The sequence below is a fragment of the Sorex fumeus genome, unplaced genomic scaffold (assembly GCF_029834395.1).
Source record: "Sorex fumeus unplaced genomic scaffold, SorFum_2.1 ptg000034l, whole genome shotgun sequence".
NCBI classification, from domain to species: domain Eukaryota; kingdom Metazoa; phylum Chordata; class Mammalia; order Eulipotyphla; family Soricidae; genus Sorex; species Sorex fumeus.
In genome coordinates, this window is record NW_026606091.1 from 32356845 (window position 1) to 32379108 (window position 22264).

General features: G+C 47.1%; 1 pseudogene; it reads right to left on the minus strand.

Annotated features, from left to right (window-relative positions):
- Positions 1-1254: 1254 nt before the first annotated feature.
- LOC130026632 (60S ribosomal protein L18-like) overlaps positions 1255-22264 on the minus strand; it is a 31342-nt pseudogene continuing 10332 nt past the window's right edge.

A 22264-nucleotide genomic window follows, 5' to 3' on the forward strand; every position in this document is an offset into this window, starting at 1 on the left:
AGTTCTTCAGGGAATTGAAGGTGTCATTTGTAATTTATCACTTGGTAACTTAGGCTTTCAGATATGTTTCTCTAATCAAAAATAAATGAAAGCAACTGAAAGTTATAAAATAGAACTGTGAGGATTTAAACTGGCATTTTAAACTATTGATCCCTTAATTTGAGGTATTTTAATTCTTGCTGGTTAGGTAGTTTCTTAGACCAATGAAGAATTAAATTTCCAAATAACTCTAGGGAGCCTTACAAAAGACACAGAAGGTAATAGAATTACTTCTAGAATGTAGAATTCTCCAGGTATAGGAGAAGAGAGAATATAGAACAGAATTCACTTGGCGCTTTGAACACCGAATTCAGCTATACTGTGAGCCTTGGTGAGCGCCTCTCTGGGCCACACACTGCTGAGGGCTAAGGCTATGAAAACAGATGTTACCACCTTCTGGGCATTGTAGGTGCACGAGATAAGCCATCTTCACTTAAGGAAGGGACAGTGAGGGGATCTCTACCGTCACCACCTCCCATTGCCAGAGTGTGGAAGCACTATAAAAGAGGGGGTACTCAAGTAAACAGTCCATTAGGGCCCAAGATTGGGTGGAAGGAGCCTGTGGAGAGAGTCAAGAACAAACTAGATTGGAAGGCAGGCAAGGTGTCTGCTGTGATAAGCCTGCCAGAGCGGGGACTTGTCTGGGACAGAAATAGCAAGCACAGTAAGTCCACAAAGCCGTAACAGATTGTCCCTTCTCTCTACAGACAACCCTAGCGTCCTCCCCAGACTAGGAGCTGATGAGCCCCAAGGTCAGCTAATGTTAAGGAACGTGGCCTCCTGGGAGAGTTCTTTGCAGGTGTGCACAAAACCTCCCCCCAGGCCAGGCAGGCAGCCCCCCACTCCCCAGTCACCTTTCTGCCTCCACCCGGGAACCTGGTGGGAGGCCAGGCCCAGAGCAGTCCCCATGCACGCCCTGGCTTCTGAACGCAGGGCCAGCTTCTTGAGTGTGCAGCCAGGGGACTGGGCTTTGCGCACTAGAGGGTGATGCTGTTGTGACTTAATAATAGCCCCATCATCTGCCCAGAGCCCTTTCTTCTGTCATTCTCGGGCACTGTCAAATGTGCAGTTAGACAACAAAATAGCAAAAGCCTTTATGCCCTTGGGCCACAGGGCCCAAAGCTGCTTTTTTGTTGTTGTTGTTGTTTTCTCTTTCTTTCTCTTTATTTCCTTCTTTTTTTTTTCTTTTTTCTTTTTCCTAAGCATCCAAATTCTTTAATAAAGCAGGGTCCAGGTTAGTTTTCTGTAGCCATGGCTGGTCCTTCTGTGTTCCACATGCTTGAACTTGCAGCCCTTGGAGCACATGTAGGGGTTAATGTGACTGTGTGGGGTCCCAGGAACCTTGCCAAAATGCCTCTGAATCTCCTGGCCTTTGCAGGGGCCAGAGAGCAGGACAGTTCCCCAGCTTCTGGAGGAATCCAGGGCCAGCTGATCAAAGGTTGGGATTTGGCCTCCGGCCTTGAGGATGCAAGTGTGGGCCCGGGCAGTCACACAGGACAGTTTGGGCACCTCCTGGATGTGTCCATCAATGGGTCAGATTCATGTATGGTCTTCAGCACAGCCTGGTTGAATGTGGAGTTCCTGGCCCGAAACCGGTTGAGTTTGACCCACAGCCTTGGGTAGATGCCCTGGTACTTGGGATCCTTGCACTGCTACACCTTTAGGTCTTTGTGGTGGTGGTAATCAACTCCCACGGTGGCACCTGCACTTCTGCCAAGTCTGGAAAGGACTCTCACTCTCTTTCCCTCCCTTATGTCTCTCTTTTATTTCTCTTTCTCTCTTTCTCTCTCTCTCTCTCTCTCTCTCTCTCTCTCTCTCTCTCTCTCTCTCTCTCTTTCTCTCTCTCTTTCTCTCTCTCTCTCATATGCTGGTAGTTCCATGGATTGAACCCAGGGCCTCTTACATACAAAACAGTTAAAGAACAGCTATATCCCCAGCCCACAGCGCCTGCAGAGGTAATAAATAAATGAAACATGTAATGCCTCAGGTGGTAGTGAGTGCTTTGAAGAAAACAGGGCAGGCAGTGACAGGGTGGGGATTGGGGAGGAAGTTTATGGTAGGCACTATTTTAAATCTAGTCTTTAGGGAGGACTAGACCTGATAGGGAATGATTGGGCAGAACTGAAGGAGGGCAGGGGCCAGCCATACTTCTCTCCAGAGTGGTGTGTTCCAGGCAGAGGGGCAGCAGCAGGCCTGGAGAGAGGGTCTGAGAGCAGGTGGGTCTAGGGTGGAAGATTATTTCCCCTTGTCAAGATTTCTATTCTGAGCTGGATTGTCATGGGGTAGTTCTGGACAGCATGGATGAGATGTTCAATCTATTTTATTATATTTATTTCTATCCTTGGTATGGGGACCATGCCTGGCAGTGCTTAGGGCTTACTCTGTGTTCGGGGATTCAGTAACCACTCCTAGTGGGGCTCACAGGAGCATACATGGTGATAGGATGAAATCAGAATTAGCTGTCTGAAAGGCAGGCACCTTAACCCCTGGATTGCCTCTCTGCTTCCCACCTTCCTTTATTTTAAAAAGATGATTCTGTCTATAGTCTGGAGAAGAGACAGGGGAGGAGGAGAAGGAAATGGGGAAACCAGCTAGAAGGATCGTGCAGTCATTTAGCTCAGAGATAACCATGACTCGGACTGTACAATAAGTTGCTGGTAAACCAGATGTGCAGTAAGCTATATACTTAGGTATACCCTATTGACAGATAAGGTACACCCTACCATGCTGAGCAGAGTCCCACGACACTTGATTTGACATGCCCATACCTAGAGTATGCAGGACACAAGAACACTGCCTGGACATGTACAAAAATGAGCAAAGGGATTAATGGGGAATAGGACAGGGAAAGGAGGAGGGGCGCTGGAAGGCAGTAAAGTGTACTGCAAACCACAGTGCCAAAAGTTAAAATACATATTTTTAAAAGTGCCTCAGGGTCAGGTTCAGTAGGTAGGGCATTTGCCTTGCATGTGGCTGACCCAGATTCAATCCCCAGCATCCCATATAGTCACTCGAGCACCACCAGGAATTAGTCCTGAGTCTTGAGCCATGAGTAACCTCTGAGCATTCCAAAACCAAAAATAAAATACAATTTTTTAAAAACTGCCTGTCATAGAGGCAGATGGGGGGTAGGAAGGAAACCGGGGGGGTGGGGGTATTGATGGAGGGAAGTGGGCATTGGTGAAGGGATGGGTGTTGGAACATCATGTGTCTAAAACCCAATCATGAATAACTACTTTATAGTCCACAATTACTAATTTTTTTAAAGGAGTAAAAGTGTTCTGGGGACATGACTCAGTGATACTGCACTTGCCTTGCTGTGTGAGACCTTGGGTTTAATCCAAATACAAAAACATGAAAAAGAACAAATGGTATGTCTGTGGAATTTGAGGGGAATCACTAAATTCTTTTTTCCCTTTGTTTTGTTTTTGTTTTGGGCTACACCTGGCTCTGTCCTCAGGGATCACTCCCAGCAATGCTTGGGGGTGGCTGCGGAAGGACCTTATGTGGTGGAGGTCTGCAAGGCAGGCATCTTACCAGCTCTACTGTCTCTCCAGCTCCATCACTAAATTCGTTCTAACCCTCATTTTCCTTTCCTTGTAACAGGGAATGGGAATGCTTCGCGGAGACTCTGGGAAGATACAGGAGCACAGGGAAGCTGTACTCACAGCATAGAAAACCCTGGGAAGAGACTCATGCCCTGATTGGGGTGAGGTAAACTGGGCGTCTGAGAGTCTGTTCCAAAGATGCCCCTGGCTACCTTCCCAGAGTGCATTTGGGTGAAAGGGGCAGAAGGGCGGGTATTGAATTGTACGACTGTATATTCTCACGAGTGGTGCTTCTTTGCTAAAACACCTTTTGAAAGCACTTGAATTCTAGGAGTGGCTCAGGCTTAGCTTCCTTCCTTCCATGGCACAGAGAGTTTCTGGTTTCCCTCGTGCTGGGTCTGTTAACGTGTGATAAAAGTGCTCTGTCTCTGCACAAAACAGATGCCCTGGCACATGTCCAGATAGCATGTTCTAGAACTGTGGCATTGCTGTCACCTCTCCATCTAGTTTGTTCCAGACTCACCCCTGCATTCTCTGCCACCAAGATGACTTCTGTCATTCAATGCATGGCTACCTAGCCCCTCTGGGTAAATTGAAGCGAGGTGGTATACCTCTGGCAGAAGAACTCTGCTGCCACCTCAAGCCACCATCCCCTCTCTGGCCTGAACTGTCACTTTAGCACTGTCCTCCCATTGTTCATCAATTTGCTCGAGCGGGCACCAGTAACGTCTCCATTGCGAAACTTCTTGTTACTGCTTTTTTGGCATATCAAATACATCACAGGTAGCTTGCCAGGCTTTGCTGTGTGAGCAGGACACTCTTGGTAGTTTGCCAGGCTCTCCGAGAGGGACGGAGGAATCGAACCCAGGTCATGCGAGGCAAATGCCCTACCCACTGTGCTATCGCTCCAGCCCCCTTACTGCTCTTGTCTGGTGTCCCCTGCACCCTCCCACCCTCACCCTCCACTGCCCGTTGCCATCACAAAGCCTTTGATGACAGTGATGCTGCTGCCAAAGATGACGTGCTACAAACACATTATAGGGCCTAGCATTTCCCCTATATGACACCTTTAGTTCTTCCCCCCCCAGAATGGTTGAAAATTCTTTCCCCATTTTTTTTTTTGGATGAGGAAACTGATTTAAGGGGGTGAGGCTGGGGCCAGAGTGGTAGTGAGGTAGGTAAAGTGCTTGACTGTCATGCTGCTGGCCTCTGTTAGTCTCTGGGAACCCCATACAGTTCCTCGAGCTCCCCAGGAGTGACTCTTGAGTGCAGAGCCAGGAGTAACCCCTGAGCATCACCAGGTATGGCCCCAAATTTAAAAAAAATTAAAAAGAAATCAAAACACAGGCATTGAACCTGGCCCCACGTTGCATGCCTCTAAGTGGTGGTTTGGATCTAAGCAGCCATACACTGAAACACCCTGTCTCTTACCATACTATTTTCAAATCGAATAAAATCAGGCCACAATTTATTTTCCTTTTCTGGTCGCCTCTCCTTTGTGTTCTCCCTTTTCCTGCAATGTATTGACTACTCTGTGCCCCAAACTATGCAAGGTACTGGGCAAAGTACAAGGCAGATATAGACAACAGTATACCCAGCAAATTCCAGAAACACAGAGGAGGGATGAGGGCTCTATGAGCCAGAGAGTAAGGACGTCAAAGAAATCTCATAACACAAGAGTTTGAACTCAGCTTTGAAAGATGAATTGGCATTATGATGCAGCAAGGCCGAGAGGAACAAACAGGCTGAAAGATACTATATACGTTTATTAAGGTACACTCTGTGAACCTTGGTCACTCGTTAAAACTCTTCCAACCTGGTGCCTCTCATTTTGGGGGGTGGGGGGTAGCGGGGGAGGGGAGAAGGAGGAAGGCGGAGTAAAGAAAACACAGTAAAGGGGGAAACAGATAATCATAACAGACCCTGAGTAGACCTATGGAACTGAGTTTGCTAAGGGGAGTGAGAGGGGATCTGGAGACTGTGGAAGGGCACTGACATTCTGAAGGAGGGGTGGGGAGAGTAGGCTTAGCAACATTACCTGAAATAATATTATTGACAGTTGTAAGTCACAGTGCCAAAATTTTTAAGAAAGAAATGTTATTAAAAGTGATGCGATTGGGGGCTGGAGTGATAGCATAGCGGGTAGGGCATTTGCCTTGCACGCGGCCGACCCGGGTTCAATTCCCAGCATCCCATATGGTCCCCTGAGCTACCGCCAGGAATAATTCCTGAGCTCAGAGCCAGGAGCAACCCCTGTGCATCGCCAGGTGTGATCCAAAAAAAAAAAAAAACAAGTGACACGATTACAAAAGAAAAAAAAAACTATTTCTTGAAAGCAGAACACTGCAGTGTGCTGTCTCTCATTAAGACTGTCCAGGTGCTTTTAAAAACATATTTGTGGGATTGGGGTGATAGTACAGTGGGGAGGGCATTTTGCCTTGCATTTGGCTGACCCGGGTTTGATCCCCGGCATCCCATATGGTTCCCCCAAGTACTGCCAAGAGTAATTCCTGTCTGCAGAGCCAGGAGCAACCTCTGAGCATCGCTGAATATGGCCCCAAAACAAAACAAAACAAACAGAAAAAAGAGTAAAAGAGTATTGTGAGGAATTGGGGGCACACCTGACAGTGCTCAGGGCCTATTCCTGGCTCTGTGCTCAGAGTTATCCCTGGCAGTGATTGGGGTAACTGTGGTGCCATAGATTGATCATATGTGCTTTACCCACTGTACTATCTCTCTGGCCCCCCGAGTCTTAGTAAATGAAGTAGAACCACCAAAAAATAAAGCTAAGCCAGGCACAAGTATAAATCAATAACATCAATACTATTGTAAATTATGAACAATAGAAAAAGATTTGGAAGGAAACCAAAAAAGGCTAAGCAAGCCATTTGCTTTATGTTACAGATCAGGGAGATGCAGAGAGAGGCAATATTCCCCAGACTTATGGGTCATGGAAGCTGAGTCCAGATCTCAGAGTTCTACCGTTGTCCCTTCACCTGACTGGTATTTCAAACATTTCTTCCCTTTTTGTATCGGGGGTAGAGGTGGGTCATGCTTGGTGGTGCCAGTCAGAGTCAGCCTGTGCCCATATGTGCCATTTTGTGTCACTCAGTGTCCATGCCTGCTGGTGCTAGCCTTGCCTTGCCAACCTGTGCTGGACAATGCCACCTGCACCAACTTGTTCCAGAATGTGCCAACCTGTGTCAAGTGGTGCTAGTCTGTGCCAGGAGGTGCCAACCTGTACCATTCTGTGCCTTCTTGAGCCACCCTTGCCAGGTGGTACTAGAAGTTGTCTGTAGGTGCCAATCTGTGCTTGTCTATGAACACCTATGTCAGACAGTGCCAGCCTGTTCCAGGTGATGCCAAGAAGTGCCATTCTTGTCCTTGCCAACCTGTGCCAAGTAGTGCCATCTGTGCCAGTCAGTGCCAACTTGTGCCAGCCTTGTCATGAGGAGCCAGTCTGTGCTAGGAATTGCCAGTCGGTATTTTTTGGTTGTTGGGCCACACCCAGTTGTGCTCAGGACTTAGTCCTGGCTCTGCTCATTCCTGGATGTGCTCAGGGGACCATATGCTATGCTGGGGAATAAGCCTGGGTTGGCTTCTTTGTTCAAGGCAAGCATCTTATCCACTGTACTAACTGTCTAGCCTGTAGCATTTTATGTCTAAGACAAGAGTAGGACAGAGAATATTTTCTTTTTTTTTAGTTTCAGAGTTGTTCACAGTAATTGGTTACATTCAATATTTCAACACCAATCCCATCACCATTACACCTTTCCACCATTATTTCAAGTTTTCCCACTACCACCCAAGCCAGCCCAAAGCTAAATAATTTATTTTGTATTAGAGAATATATTTTTACCTTTTTTTTTATGGGTCACACTCAATGATGCTAGGGGTCAAACCCAGGCAAAGCGTGCCCTCAAGCCCATTGCAATTATTGTACTCTTATCAGTCCTCACCTGTTCTTTTGACAGAAATAACATCAAGAAGTTTAGTCAAGGAAGTTTCATCAGGAGCTAAGTCAAGAGGAGCATACGGTCCAAGGAAAGGATCCTGGGTTGTGTTTCCTGAGAATCATTGGTGTGATCCCAACACTTGTTGCTGTTGATACCAGACTTAGAATGAATGTCTTGAGTCTATTTTATGAATCTATAGCACTCTAGGTAGTTGTAAGTATGCAGTTCAAATTTTATTGAGGCTCTAATATGAACTTTTGATGCAAAGGAACTCATTTCCTAGGTGCTTCACTACAATTTTCCCCCATATCCTGTGGTGCTCCAGACTTATTCCTGGCATGGTTCAAGGGACTACATGCAGTGCCAGGAATCGAACCAGTATCAGCTGCGCTCAAGACAGACCTTAACCAACCCCTGTACACTCTCTCCAGCCCTCATTACATTTGTATACTGCTCAGGTCAAAAGGAAACTACCCTACCTGGGCTAGACCTCACATAACCAATGAAGTTACATACCTAGCCTTGCTTTCTAGAGCTACACCTACATTTGTAGGTATAGAAACTGTACCTGTGTTCTTTCTAGCCAAGATTTCAAACTGCTGACCTGTGGGTGTTTTAAGAATGCCTTTTGGTCTTATTTCATAGCATTTAAAAATCTCTAATTCGTTTCCAACATTAAAACATCATGAGCTTTGGGGACTGGAGTGATAGCACAGTAGGTAGGGAGTTTGCCTTGCACACAACTGACCCAGGTTCGATTCCCAGCATCCAATATGGTCCCTCAAGCTCCGCCAAGAGTAATTCCTGAGCACAAGGGCCAGTAGTAACCCCTGTGCATTGCTGGGTGTGACCCAGAAAGAAAAAAAGCATCATGAGCCTTTTTGTGTGCTTTCTGTTTCTGTTTTTGGGTCACACCTGTTTTAGAAGCTGCTCCCAGTTCTGTGCTTGGAGATGACTCCTGGGGACTGGGCAGTGCTGGTCTTCCAACTCACCTTCCTGCACACAAAGTATGTGCTCATCAGTTCTTTGAGCCATCTCTTCAGCCCTAATACTTTTTTTTTTTAACAAATTGTTTCTGTCTTCTGAAAGAGTGAAAACAATCCATGTGTCACGGCCTCTCCAATGGATTCTCATTTTTCTGGTTTGTCTTTGTTTAGGGGCCACATCCAGTGGTGCTCAGGGGGTACTCTCAGTTCCATGCTCCAGGGCTGTTCCTTACTGTCTGGGGTTGGGGTGGGGAACCAAACGTGGGCCTCCAGCATGTAAAATACACACTTAGTTCTTTGAATAGTTGTGTATTGAATAATTTCTGTTCTCCCCTCACCCCCCCCCCACAACACGCACACCCAGATGGACTCAGAGATCACTCTTGGAGGTGCCTGGGGAACCATATGCAGTGCCAGGAATTGAGCCAGAGTGGCTGCATGCAAGGCAAATGCCCTACCCACTATAGTATCTTTCCAGCCCCTGACCTTCCCTCTGGGGGTGGCACTTAAAATAGGCTCAAGTCTCTCTGGATGAACTTTGTCTCTGCTTCTGGGAGATTTCCACACACACACCTGACCCTTAAGCTTTACATCCGTATTTCCCCTACACAGTCGTAGGATGGGGATGTGAGCTCCCCTCTTCTGGCTCTGATTCGCATGAGGAGATAACCCAGCTCCCTCTCAGCTCTTAGACTCTCTAAAAAATGTATGGATACACATTTAACAAGTCCTGAGAGTAGATCTCTTTCATTTACTTTTTATGGCTAACCATTTTCCCTCTGTCAGAAACAACAGCCTGGCGGAGGCAGGGTTGATATTAAATGTTATCACATGTGGTTAGCTATCCCACTTTTTTTTTATTGTTTAACAGCTCTTCAGGCTCTAAGATTTGGATTCCTTAATTTAATAATCTAAAAAGAATTATATATACATGAGGTTGTAAGGATTTGGTGAAACAGCGTAGAGACTTTTAACTATTACATGTTAGGTATCAGTCTAACATATTATCAGTTAGATTGATATTAACATTGGAAAGCTATGTATGTGTCGGCACAAACTGGAACTCTCTGGAAGTCTGGCATGGGATGGCATCACCTGGCAAAGCTGGCACCAACTGGCACCAGTAACACTGGTCAGCACAGACTGATATGTGTGGCACAGGTTTGCATAGACTGGGACATTTGGCATAGGTTGGCATGGAATGTCATTGTATGGCATGACCTGGCAAGGTTGGCATGGTCTATCACCGACTGGCACAGTTCAGCATGTACTGGCACAGCACTGAATTATGTCCATCCAAGTAAACCTAAATTTCCCTTTGTGGTGGCTGGCTTATAATCCAGAAGATACAGCACAAACAACCCAACTCCACTTTCTGCTACTTGTCCACTCAAGTAACATATGAATCAGCTAGAACTCTCTAGTCTCTGTATTTCCCCTAATTCTTCGCTGCTTGGAGTTTTTACTACTCTGAAATAGAATATGTACCAGAATCTAAAATGGTGCTTTAGTTCCATTGATTTGGAAGCTGCGACTTCCTACTTTGAGCAGCTGCTGTCCACTGGAGCTAGGATTGGAGAGTTAGAATAACCTAGCTCAGCCCCAGCTCGCTGAGAAGGGCCACTGCAGCCCCTCACTGCCTTCCTAATGTTCCCATCCGGTGCCTGGCAGAGGGCTGCTAGAACTGCTGCCCCTCGGTGGACAGAGATGGCAACTGCACCGAGCTTACCTGTCACCCAGGTCAGGCTCTGGGCCCTAGCCCAGTCCTTCAGGCAGAGCCTGCCTTGCTCCCTGATTCTGACACTCTGTTCCTCCCACCCCGCTAAACCTTCTTCTGGGTGAGCTAGCACTGGGGACGTTTGCATACCAAACACTTAGCTAATTGATATTCTGTCGCAATCTGCTCAACAAATGTTAGGCTTTTTTGTATTTGGAGTTTTTTTTTTCCTTTTCTCATGACACTTTGGTTATATTTTTAGCCAGGTTGGGAAGGGAAAAGGAGTGACTTTAGCAGGCAGGAAATGGATTGCCAGGTCTCTCTGCCTGGCATTCTCAACGAGCACCTTCCACAGATGGAGCCCTGGAGGGGGCCAGCTCTGGCTCTACTGGCATATGCACAGCCTGGCCAAATGTGTCATCATGAGGACCAAGACACCCCTGGTACTTGTTACCCATCCTGGTGCACACCCTCGGCTCGGTTCAAGGAAGCCAGCCGGGCTCTGCTAGGAAAGATACCTGTGTGGGAGTCCTATTAGCATAGTCTGACGCTCCCTGGGAAAAAAGGAGGTAGCAGGCTCGGTTCTGCCCTGTGTGAGGAGCCACACCGCCCCATCAGCAATAAGCCCCGCCTTATCCTTACACTTCAGTGCTGGAATGTTCTCGGCAATCAAGAAATTAAAACCAACCCAGATGGACAGACCATTCCCCAAGACTGCCAGCAGCCTCCCGAATTCCCCATAACTCTCCTCTCCAAAAGGCCTCAGACTTCACAGGGAAAATAAACATGGGATGTTATTCTTTACTACTGCTAGATACCCTTTATCATTAAAACTGGGCGCTGCGTCTCACTGCTCAGGAAATAAGAGCGAACAGAAGCGGTTATCACCCTGAAAAGCATGTGGGACAGCGGACAGGGCCTGGGCTCTTGAATCAGAAGATAGTGGGGGTATCTGTTTGCACAGAGCTGCTATCAGCGCGGTCGGTACTCAGTTCAGAAGGATGCACAGCTCTTTGTTCTCATGCAAGGAGGCCGGGGAGGGTCTCACCAGACACTAACAGCCTGGTCCATCCAACCAAGGCTGACTTTGTTTTCTAGTAAACCCTACACCTCCGCTGACCTGCAGAAAGCCCCCTCTGTAACTCACTACCAAATATGGCACCCAAATGAACTGTGTCTTCATGTCCTCTACAGAGAAACGGAGTGAACATTCATCAACTCAGTCAATGTAGTTTCCCCTTAATGGGAATGAAATTAAGGCCAGTACTACAGGATGTCAGTTGTGCTTTCTAGTCTGATATAGAAATTATGTATGTCCTTGTCTCACAGAAGAAGGAAATAAATGCTCAGGTAATAGAGCAGTGTGTTTTGGGGCACAGAAGTGGAAAGAAGATTGGGGACCAGGCAATGAGGATGGAATGAGTAATATGTTTCCAACTTCTGGTAAGGGATTCTGGGCCGGGCTGGAGAGCTACTTATTTTGGAAACTACTTGCAAGCTAATAATTATGCTTTATAGGGTTATCTGAATTTGGGGCACTGTAAACACTGAAATTCACAGAATTTCAGAGCTTGGAGAAGACTTTTAAAGTTATGTAGTCAGAAAACATTTTTTATTTTAAAATTTGCTAAAGAAACCCCAGAAGGGGCTGGAGAGATAATATAGAAGGTAAAGTGCTAGCTTTGGAAGGGGCCAACCCAAGTTTGATCCCCATCATCCCATAAAATCCTCCAAATATCATCAGGAATAATTCCTGAGTGCAGAGCCAGGAGTAACCCCTGAGCATCACCAGATATAGCCCCCCCCCAAAACCAGAAACCCCAGATGAGATTTTTTTTTTTTTGCTTTTTGGGTCACACCCGGCAATGCACAGGGGTTACTCCTGGCTCATGCACTCAGGAATTACCCCTAGTGGTGCCCGGGGGACCATATGGGATGCTGGGAATCGAACCCGGGTTGGCTGCGTGCAAGGCAAACACCCTACCCGCTGTGCTATCACTCCAACCCCCCAGATGAGATTTTTAAATAAACCCATATGTCACAGTTCTGATGATTACTTCACAATCTGAAGAAAGTCATTTTGTTTTTATGGCCTTTGCTCAAAATATGAGCCAGTCACTTCACCTCTCTGGATATTGGTTTCCTTCTACATTAAAAAGGGGGGAAAAGAGATGGGGTCCAAGCAATAATATAGCAGGTAGATTGCTTACCTTGCTTGTGGCCAACTCAGGTTCAATCCCTGGCACCCCATATAATCTCCCGAGCCCTGCCAGGAGTGATCCCTAAGCACAAAACCAGGCATAAGCCCTGAGCACCACCAGGTGTGTGGGCCCCTCCCCACCAAAACGTGAGGAGGTGGTGAGATAGTAAAACGGGTAAGGTGCTTTCCTTGCACGTGGCTGACCCAAATTTGATCCCGTAGGACCCCAGAGTTCCCTGTGCACCACCGGGAGTGACCCATAAACGCAAAGACAGAAGTAAAACCTGGGCACTGCTGGGTGTGGCTCAAAACTAAAAAATGAAAGAAATCCACTGCTGCTCTGTCTCGCCTGTGCCCCAGGACACGTACTAAGTGAAAGATGCTGAGACAAGTGGAAACCCGTGGGAGTCAATAGACATGGGGTACTTTGCAAAACTAAAAGAGTTGTCGGTGGGGTGCTGTGGCTTTATACATCAGTACCAGAAAGGCCAACACTTTTAACTATGACCTGAACTAGACTAAAACACTAGATCCCTAGCCAGCGACACCCCCATGGCTTCCAGCCTTTCCTCTGTTTAAAGGGGTTTCTGCCCCTTACTCATAAGCCTCCCCATAACGACCCCCACAGGTGGGTTCCCTATGAGAGAATTCTCCAAGGGGGTTGAGGGATTGTCTCTGTTTCTTCTCACACAACAATGGTGACCAACAGGGAGTCTCTAAGTGGCAACAGCTGTGGGCCTCTTCCTTTACCCCTTCATCCTCCTTAACGGCCAGTGCCACTAGGCCAAGGTGAAGCCCACGGGCGTGACAGCTGGAGCCAGCTCCACGTGGGCTCCTCCTCCTCATCTTAGCTCTTCGGCACAGCAGAACCCCACACAGGCCCTGAGTGTGGTGCGTTCTGACAGGCCTGCAGCAAGCATTATGAGTCAGACTCTGTGTTGGCTGCCAGTGCCAGAGGGGGTGGGGGGAAACATGAGTCACAGGGGCTGCCGGCCCTTGACACCTCACAGGCTAGGGGGAGAAAGAGACCCAGCAGGAAGGTCACATACAAGATGTGTGAAGTGACGGTCAGAGCCCCCCCGCAGGGTTGGGACGCAGCCCAGGGATCTCGTCAATCTGAGAGGACTCCTCAGAGAGGAGGCTTAGAATGAACCTTAACGGGATCTAGAAATGCCACAGGGGTTCAAAAGGAGGGGAGCAAAAAGCACAGGATGAAAGGACTCCTTGGCAGGTCCCATCACAGGATGGCAGGAATGGGTGCACAGGAAGAGCTGAGATGAGAGGTCACTGGGGGCCGAGGGGAGGCTCTGAGGTCATAGGGAGCCCCTTGGAGGACTTCAGGGAGGAGAGCATCAAGGCAGGATGTTCTTACAGCAAAGAAGATCAATTAACTGGGGGACAGGGGGAGATATTGAAGGAAGAGGCAGATTCCAAAGAGATTGGGGAGGTGGAATCTTTAGATCTTATGAGAAATTCCAAGAGCTGATGGCACAGGAAATTAAAAGAGAAAGCAAGGACCCTGCAAATTGAGTGAGGGCCTACAGGTGAGACGATGCTATATCTTATTCCAAGTCACAGACTGGAATTTCAACTTTTTTACTGCGTGGCCAAGGTAGCCTAGAGAATACATCTCAATGGGAGGTCAAAAGCTTCTGTTGATAATGGTTTGTTATAGCGATGGAGGTGGACCCGGCAGATCTGGAGAGTTGATTCCCATTCTTGCACCTTTCTACCCCATGTCTTAGCTCCATGTCAACTACCCCATGTCAACTACTCCATGTCAACTACTCCATTTCTACCCCATGTCAATTAATTGTCTGAAGAAAATGCTTTTCAGGCTAGAGATTGAACACAATCAGCTGTGGTGCATTCTTTGAAGGCAAGGGGTCTGGGTTTGATGCTGGCACCACATATGGTCCTTTAAGCCCCACCAGGAGTGAGTCTGTGCACTGCCCAGGATGGCCCAGAAACAGAAACAAAAGAACCACATAACTCAGAAAAAAAGGGGTGGGGGGAGTACATGGCATAACTCAGGCTGCCTATGGCAAATAATTAGATCCTGCACAGGGGGAATCTCCTGCAAGATATTTGAGTTGGGTCTTGTGAGTTTTGAGGAAAATTGTGGGTGCACAGAACTCGAGCGTTTGGTGGCTGAGAACCGTTCCCCTGGCCGGTCCATGGCGAGGGACAGATGAAGGACTGGGGGAACGGAGAAACGGCCTGGGCCCCAGGCTAGTCAGTAGTCAGTTTGTTTCTCTCTCCTCCCCACCCCAGCATAGTCCAATCTCTCTCTTACACCACAACCTTAGTCATAGTTTTGGTCATAGTCCCAGTCATCATTGTTCCCTCATCCTCTTTCTCATAGTCCTCCTCTTTCTAGTCTAGTCCTTATCTTCTTAGTACTAGTCTAGTCCCCTCTTACCCCTTACAGCCTAGTTATATATAGAAATCATAGATCATAGTTATATATAGAAATCATACACAAAGGTGGGGTTAAACATTGTCTTAACAATTAACAGATGTAAAGCCGCTCCTTCAGGGGAAGTTCTAGGAGATTAACTCAAGGACAAAATATTATCTGAGGGTTCAGCACTCTAGACTACTAGAAGATCCACTCAAGGACGGGATTCCATGCAGGGTGTGTTGCTTTCTCCTTTCCTCAGCTAGTAATCCATTTAAACATAGTGAATTTATTTCTTTATTATAATATTTCTAGTCATTTTGTATGAACACAGAGCTGTACTAAGCTTAAAGTTTGGCTCTTCCTGGGGACATCTCACTATATATCCCAGACTACAGTGTTCAGGCCAGGTTAGTCTTTCCTAATCTCAGCAGGATCCTTATTCAGTTACTTCCTTTTGGGTCATGACCATTTGTTCCATGGCCATGCTCTTAACTTATACTTATGGTGCTTACCTTGTCCCCTTTCGATGCGAGGGTAGCTTACAGCTTTCCCTGGGTCCATCCAGTCCCTTCGTTGGGACCTTCCTTATGGGGGTGTTAGGAAGTAAGGGCAACTGAGGCTTAAGTCAGGTAAATATGACAGATGCTCAGGAGTAAATATTATGTGGAATCAGTTAACTCCCATGTTACAAAACCATAGCATCAACTGTATTCCTGTGTCTATCCAAAAAGAATATTGCTAAACCATGCAAATGACATAAAGGAAAGAGAAAAGCAATATAGAATTGTTAGTGCTTGATGGAACGGGGTGTGCCTCAGGAGCACTGTTGTGGGAGAAGCTCAATAAACATAAGCTCCCTGCGGGAGAAGCAAGGATAACCGAATGTTGTCCAACAGGATCTTTAAAGAAATAAGAAGAAAAATAAGTATACTCATTTAATAAATATACCAGGTATAACCCTTTTTGGGATGGAGTGATAGCACAGCGGTAGGGCATTTGCCTTGCGTGCAGCCAGCCCGGTCAACTCGGGTTCGATTCCTCCACCTCTCTCAGAGAGCCCGGCAAGCTACCAAGAGTATCTCGCCCGCACAGCAAAGCATGGCAAGCTACCCGTGATGTATTCAATATGCCAAACACAGTAACAATAAGTCTCACGATGGAGACGTTACTGGGCCCGCTCGAGCAAATCGATGAACAACGGGAGGGCAGTGCAGTGCTACAGCCCTTTTTAAGAAGAGTATCTAGAATAACATAGAGTGGAACTATACAGTAGAACTTTTTGCAACAATCAAAGTGCTCATCTGTACGAGGCAACACTGCTCACCTACAACCAATGAATACTTGAGTCATGTTCTATAGCATACGTGTAACTGAGGAGCTTCCTAAGACTCAGTTTAAGTGCACTCAACTCGCTGGTTGTGACATTGCTCCTGGCTGCCATATTGAACCATGCAGCCCTGAGTCCACTTTGCACGCCCAGATTCTGTTCCATGGGTTCATTTCTTGTTTAATTTCCTTGCACCCCTGGCCTGTCTCTGTTGCCTTCTGACTAGTCCCTCCAGGTGGATGTATTAATTAGTTCCCACCTAGCTTCCAACACGGCTCTGGTTCCGGGGATCTTCTCTTTCACCGAAGAACCATCATCAAGCCTCCCTGATGTGTGCAGGTATATCAGCCTCCGTCAAGTAGCTGCAGGAAATCCACTGCTCTACCATTAGCTACTTGGCCAGACCTTATGAGCTGCCTCCTTTTAACCACTTTGGTTGTTTGTTTTGTTTTGCTTTGCTTTTTGGGTCACACCTGGCAATGCTCAGGGCTTACTCCTGGCTCTGCACTCAGGAATTACTCCTGGCAGTGCACAGGTGCCTATATGGGATGTCGGGGATCAAACCCAGCTCAGCTGCATGCAAGGCAAATGCCCTACATACAGTATTATTGCTCTGGTCCCCACTTTGCTTTCTTTCATGACTCTTTAATCAGCATCTGAGTAATCTGGAACATTCTTTCCTTCCTATTGCATTTGAGTTAAAGGACAGAAAAGCTGGGACAAAAATATGTGCGCATGGAGGTGCAGAGGAGTGGTTATAACAGGTTCGATGAATACTTTGGTTCTTTATTTTGAGGGATTGATACCTAGTGAGTTTGAGTCCTGCTTTCAGAGATCGTTCCTGGAAGGGCTTAGGGGATCATATGTGGTGTGACTCTATCCCTGACACCACATATGATCCCCTAAGCCCTTCCAGGAACAATCTCTGAGTACAGATTCAGGAGTAAGCCCTGAACACTACCAAGTAGGGGTGGCCCAAAATCTGAACACAAATAAATCTGGTGTGACCTCTTATTGTCTAGTTCTCACTCTCAGATAACGTGACAGGCTACCGAGAGAGCCCTGCTTGCACAGCAGAGTCTGGCAGGCTCCCCGTGGCGTTTTTTTTTTTTTATTAGTGAAACACCATGAGGTACACCGTGGCGTATTTGATATGCCAAAACCCAGTAACAATGATGGGTCTCATTCCCCTGACCCTGACAGAGCCTCCACTTGCTAAAATCTCAGAGCTAGGATGAATGGAGACGTTACTGGTGCCTGCTCGAGGAAATTGATGAACAGTGGGATGACAGTGATGCAGTGACAGTGAGCTCGAAGTGTGGGTGTGTGACGCATGTGTTCGGTGGCCAAGAGCAGCATCCCCACTTCAGCCAGTCGATAGTGGATGGATGAGATAGCAACAGATGAATGAAGAAATGGGGCCATAGGCTGGTTGGTAGTGAGTGACCATTTATTCAATCTCACAGTGTAGTTATATAGAAATTGTGAAGGGTGGGGGTTCACATAGCTGTGGTTGGACTTACCATAACAATAAACAGATGTAAAGTCCTTCCTTCAGAGTAGTTCTTCTAGGAGATTAACTCAAGGATGAAATCTCATCTAGTGTTTCAGCATTCTAGATTACTAGGAGATCCTACAAGGGTGGGATTCCATCTAAGGGCGTATTGCATCCTCCTTTCCTTGGCTAGTGATCCATTTATCACTGTATCACTATCATCCTGTTGTTCGTCAGTTGCCTTGAGCAGGCCCCAGTAACGTCTCCTTCGTCCTAGCCCTGAGATTTTAAAAAGTGCCACATTCAAGGCTCTTTCAGGGTCAGGAGAATGAGACCCATCATTGTTACTGGTTTTTGGCATATTGAATACACCACGGGGAGTTGTAATCCATTTAAGCCATCATTAAATTTACTCCTTAGAAATATTTCTAGTCATTTTGTATGAACACAATTGGAGACATACTAAGCTTAAAGAGTGGCTATTCCTGGGGGCATCTCACTATATATCCTAGACTACAGTCCTCAGGCCAGGTTAGTCGTTCCTAACCCCAAAAGGGTCCTTATTCAGTTACTTCTTTTTGGGTCATGACAGAGTTTGTTCCATGACCGTGTTCTTAACTTATACTTCTTACGGCATTTAGCCTGTCCCTTTTCTATGCTTACAGCATGCCCTGGGTCCATCCAGTCTCTTCGTCAGGACTCTCCTTTTGGGGATGTTAGGAAGTAAGGGCAACTGAGGCTTAAGTCAGGTAAATGTGATGGATGCCCAGGAGTAAATATTATTTGGAGTCAACTAATTCCCATGTTACAAAAGCATAGCATCAACTGTCTTCCCTTGTCTATACAAAAAATACATCACTAAACCATGCAAAGGACATAAAGAGAAAAGCAATATAGGATTAGGAGTACCTGGTGAAACTGGTGTGCCTCAGGAGCACTGTTGTGGGAGTAACTCAATAAACCTAAGCTCTCTGTGGGAGGAGCAAGGACAATGCCCAAGGAGCAATGTTATCCCACAGTCTAGGTCTAGGTCAGAGAAAGTATGGAGTATAAGGCACTTGTGTCTTGCAAGCAGCTGTTTACAGCTGACCCTGTTTACCACATATGGTCTCCTGTGCACAGATCCAGGAATAGTTCCTGAGCCCCACCAGATATTCACACACGCACAAATTAGGACTATAATTAAGTGGCAGAATATATGCCTTGCCTGTATGAAGTGTGGCGTTCAATTCCAAAAAGCATGATCTAAAGAGAGGCACCAGAGAGCTAGCCCAGTAAGCTGAGTGCATGCATGCCTTACCTGCGGGAGGCCCCAACTCCAGCCCCAAAAATATGTAGTCCCTTGAACACCACCAGGAGCACTAAATTGACTTTGACCAAACTTCCAAAACAAACAAACAAACAAACAAACAAGGCCATGAGAGCTGGTACAGGGGTTAAGGGACATGCCTTGCATGCAATCAACCCCAGTTCATCCTGGCACGACATATAGTCCCCTGAGCTCACCAGGAGTGATCCCAGAGCACTGGTCAGGAGTAAGACCTGAGCACAACGCTAGGAGTAAGCCATGAGCACAGAGGCAGGAGTAAGACCTGAAGCCAGAGCTTCCATGAGCACAGACAGAGATAGAAGCCCTGAGCACAGAATGAGTAATCCATGAGCACAGAGGCAGGAGTAAGTCCTGACACCAAAGCTAGGGAATAATCCATGAGCACAGACAGAGATAAAAGTAAGCCCTGAGCACAGAGCGAGGAGTCAGCCCTGAGCACAGAGTCAGGAGTCAGCCCTGAGCACAGCCGAGTATGACCCTAAACAAAGAAGAGAATGTTGTTGAGTGACGACAGTGGTGAAAGAACCTGTAAGCCTATCATAGAGTCTTGGACCACTGAGCTTTGGGGTCGTACTCCATGAGGTCAGGGTCTCTGCCCTCAACCTCTGAAGTGAGGTCCCGACAGAGCAGACATGCTGGAAGGCTTCCAAAGCCAGGTCAGGGGACACTCAAGCAACTCTCAGTTCTGTCTGAAGGAAACATTTCCCATGGTCAGCGCTGGGATTCGGGCAGTCGAACCTGCAATGGAAGAGATTGGTTAGAGAGCGTGGAAGGACAATGTCAAACACGCCCCCAAAGACAAGACAGCCTGCTCAAATATTGATCGTCTCCACGGTGATGGGCAGCTGAATCCAAACGTGTAGCAGGGCCCTCCACAATTGACCCTGTTTGGCTTACAGGTTCTATATTGAGTGTCTGACACTTCTCCTTCTAGCCCAGCATTCTGATTCAATACCCTTGGCTCCTCGCAAGTGGGAAACAGGTTTCAAGCACAGAACCTCTAGCACGGAGCAGAATGTGAATATAATTTTAGCTCCTGAGCAAAAGAAAAAAAAAGGGTCTCACAATAGCGTCAGTACAGGGCGCACATTAACATTTGAATATGTCGTATAATAAGCATGCTAATTACGCTGAGAAGAATACTCGGAGAAAAAAATGAGCGGGGATCGTTAGAGGAGAAAGGGGCTAGCAATTTATGGCACGGCTGCTGCTTGGTATTCAGAAGTACACAGTGGCTCTCATCACAGGTAAAATGTCATTACAGTGATTAGAAAATGCGATGCAAGTGGTAGGAAATGATGAGAATTTTATTGAAGATAAGTTCATTGCTTTTTTTTTAACTACATTCAGATTTAGCACTAACAAGGCACAGCACAGTCCAGGTTTGGTTGTTTGGGTCCTTTGAGCAGTTTTGGTGTGAACCCATGGCTAATTGGAACTTTGTAGACATTGCCATGCAGGCAGAGTTCAAGGGATCTGAAGGGCTGAGATGGGGAAGGGGCATGGAGACATGAGAACCATCCTGGGCTGGAATGGAAGCTTTTAGGGAGTTGGAGGGGGGGGTGCTAGTGCCCCACTGGGATGCCCGATCAGGAATTCTCCGTTCTGGTCTGAGAAAAGCAGTGGGATGCCAATATTCCTTCAGGGGCTTCAGGATGAGATCAATATTACTTACATAGTAATAGTAAGATGTAATTAGGCTTTTTCATGTTAAGAAAGGACCCTTTATTGGAATAAAAAAAAATTCCTCCACATACCCTGTTGTGTCCGTTGTGTGCATTTAAGGGCTCTGCCTCCCACACCTGCAGGGAAGCCCTGCTGGCCCTTCAGCGGCTCTTTGATCTGCCTAAGTATTACTCTGGGTGACTGTCAGGCGGGTCCCTGCCTGTACTTTTTACCTTCCAGCTTTTTTAATTTCTCCAAATCAGAAGGGCTGGAGAGATAGATAGTACAGCAGGTAAGGCACTTGCTTTGCATGCAGTTGGCCTGGGTTCAATCCCCTGGCACCCCATCTGATTTCCCAAGAACCGCCAAGAGTGATCCCAGAATCAGGGATAAGCCCTGAGCACTGCTCGGTGTGACCCCCCAAACAGAACCAATTCAGAGCAAATACAAAAAGCAAATACTATCAAAACCACGTTTTAATAGTGGGTGTCCAGTCTGGAGCCTTTGGCCCATTCCAGCTTTTTTTTTTTTTTGGCTTTTTGGGTCACACCTGGTGATGCACAGGGGTTACTCCTGGCTCTGCACTCAGAAGTTACTCCTGGCAGTGCTCAGGGGACCATATGGGATACTGGGAATCGAACTCGGGTTGGGCCGCATGCAAGGCAAACACCCTACCCGCTGTGCTATCTCTCCAGCCCCCCCATTCCAGCTTTGAATGCAGTGTAGTAAAACCTTTCTTAATAATCAACCAGACCCATCCCATGACCCCTTTCCATTTCCTCTGATTTGCTTGATTTCCCTGATCTCTCAAACATCGAAGTTCCCTCTTGTTGGAGAGAGTCCCTAGCCTGTCCCTGACCTTTTACTGGGCTCTCCTCAATAAGCCAAATGTTTTTATTAGCATTTGTGAGACTCACAAGGGGCAGCTGAGACATAAAATTAAAAAAGACTTCTCAGTTTTGCATGGACAGGGTTCCCTGAGTGCCCATGTGACAAGGGCCCCTGGGCCCCAGCTTGTGCCCATCCGTCATTGACCTGGGTCAGGAGCACCATCAGCAGTGTCACCACATCTGTCAGGGTTGTGGGGAAGTGGGTAGCTCCTTCCAGGGGCTTCTCCCTGTTCCCAGGACTGCCGTTCCTCTGGTTCACGAACAGCTGGCTGTCTTGCTCAGCTGTGGGCTGTGAACCTTTGCAGTATATTCTTTACTCAGCATTCAAAGCTAAATTATAATGTTCTGTAAGAGAGCATGGACGGAATCCCTCCTCCCCCCTTTGATGTCCCCTAGACTGCCTGGCACAGATGGCACAATCTGGCACATGTTGGCCAGATACTGACATGGGTTGGCATAGTCTGGCACATGTTGACACTACCTGAAATAGGCTGCTACAAGTGGCATATACAGGCATCACCTGGGACAGAATAGCCCTGACTGGCACAGGTTGGAACTGCCTGGCACAGAATGGAATGTGCAGTCACAGGTTAACACATATTGGTATTGTCTGGCATGTATTGGCATGAGTTGGCACTAGCTGGTGCTAATTTGAATGCTGGCACAGACTGGGAAGGCTCACATAAGTTGTTGGTGCCTGGCATCAA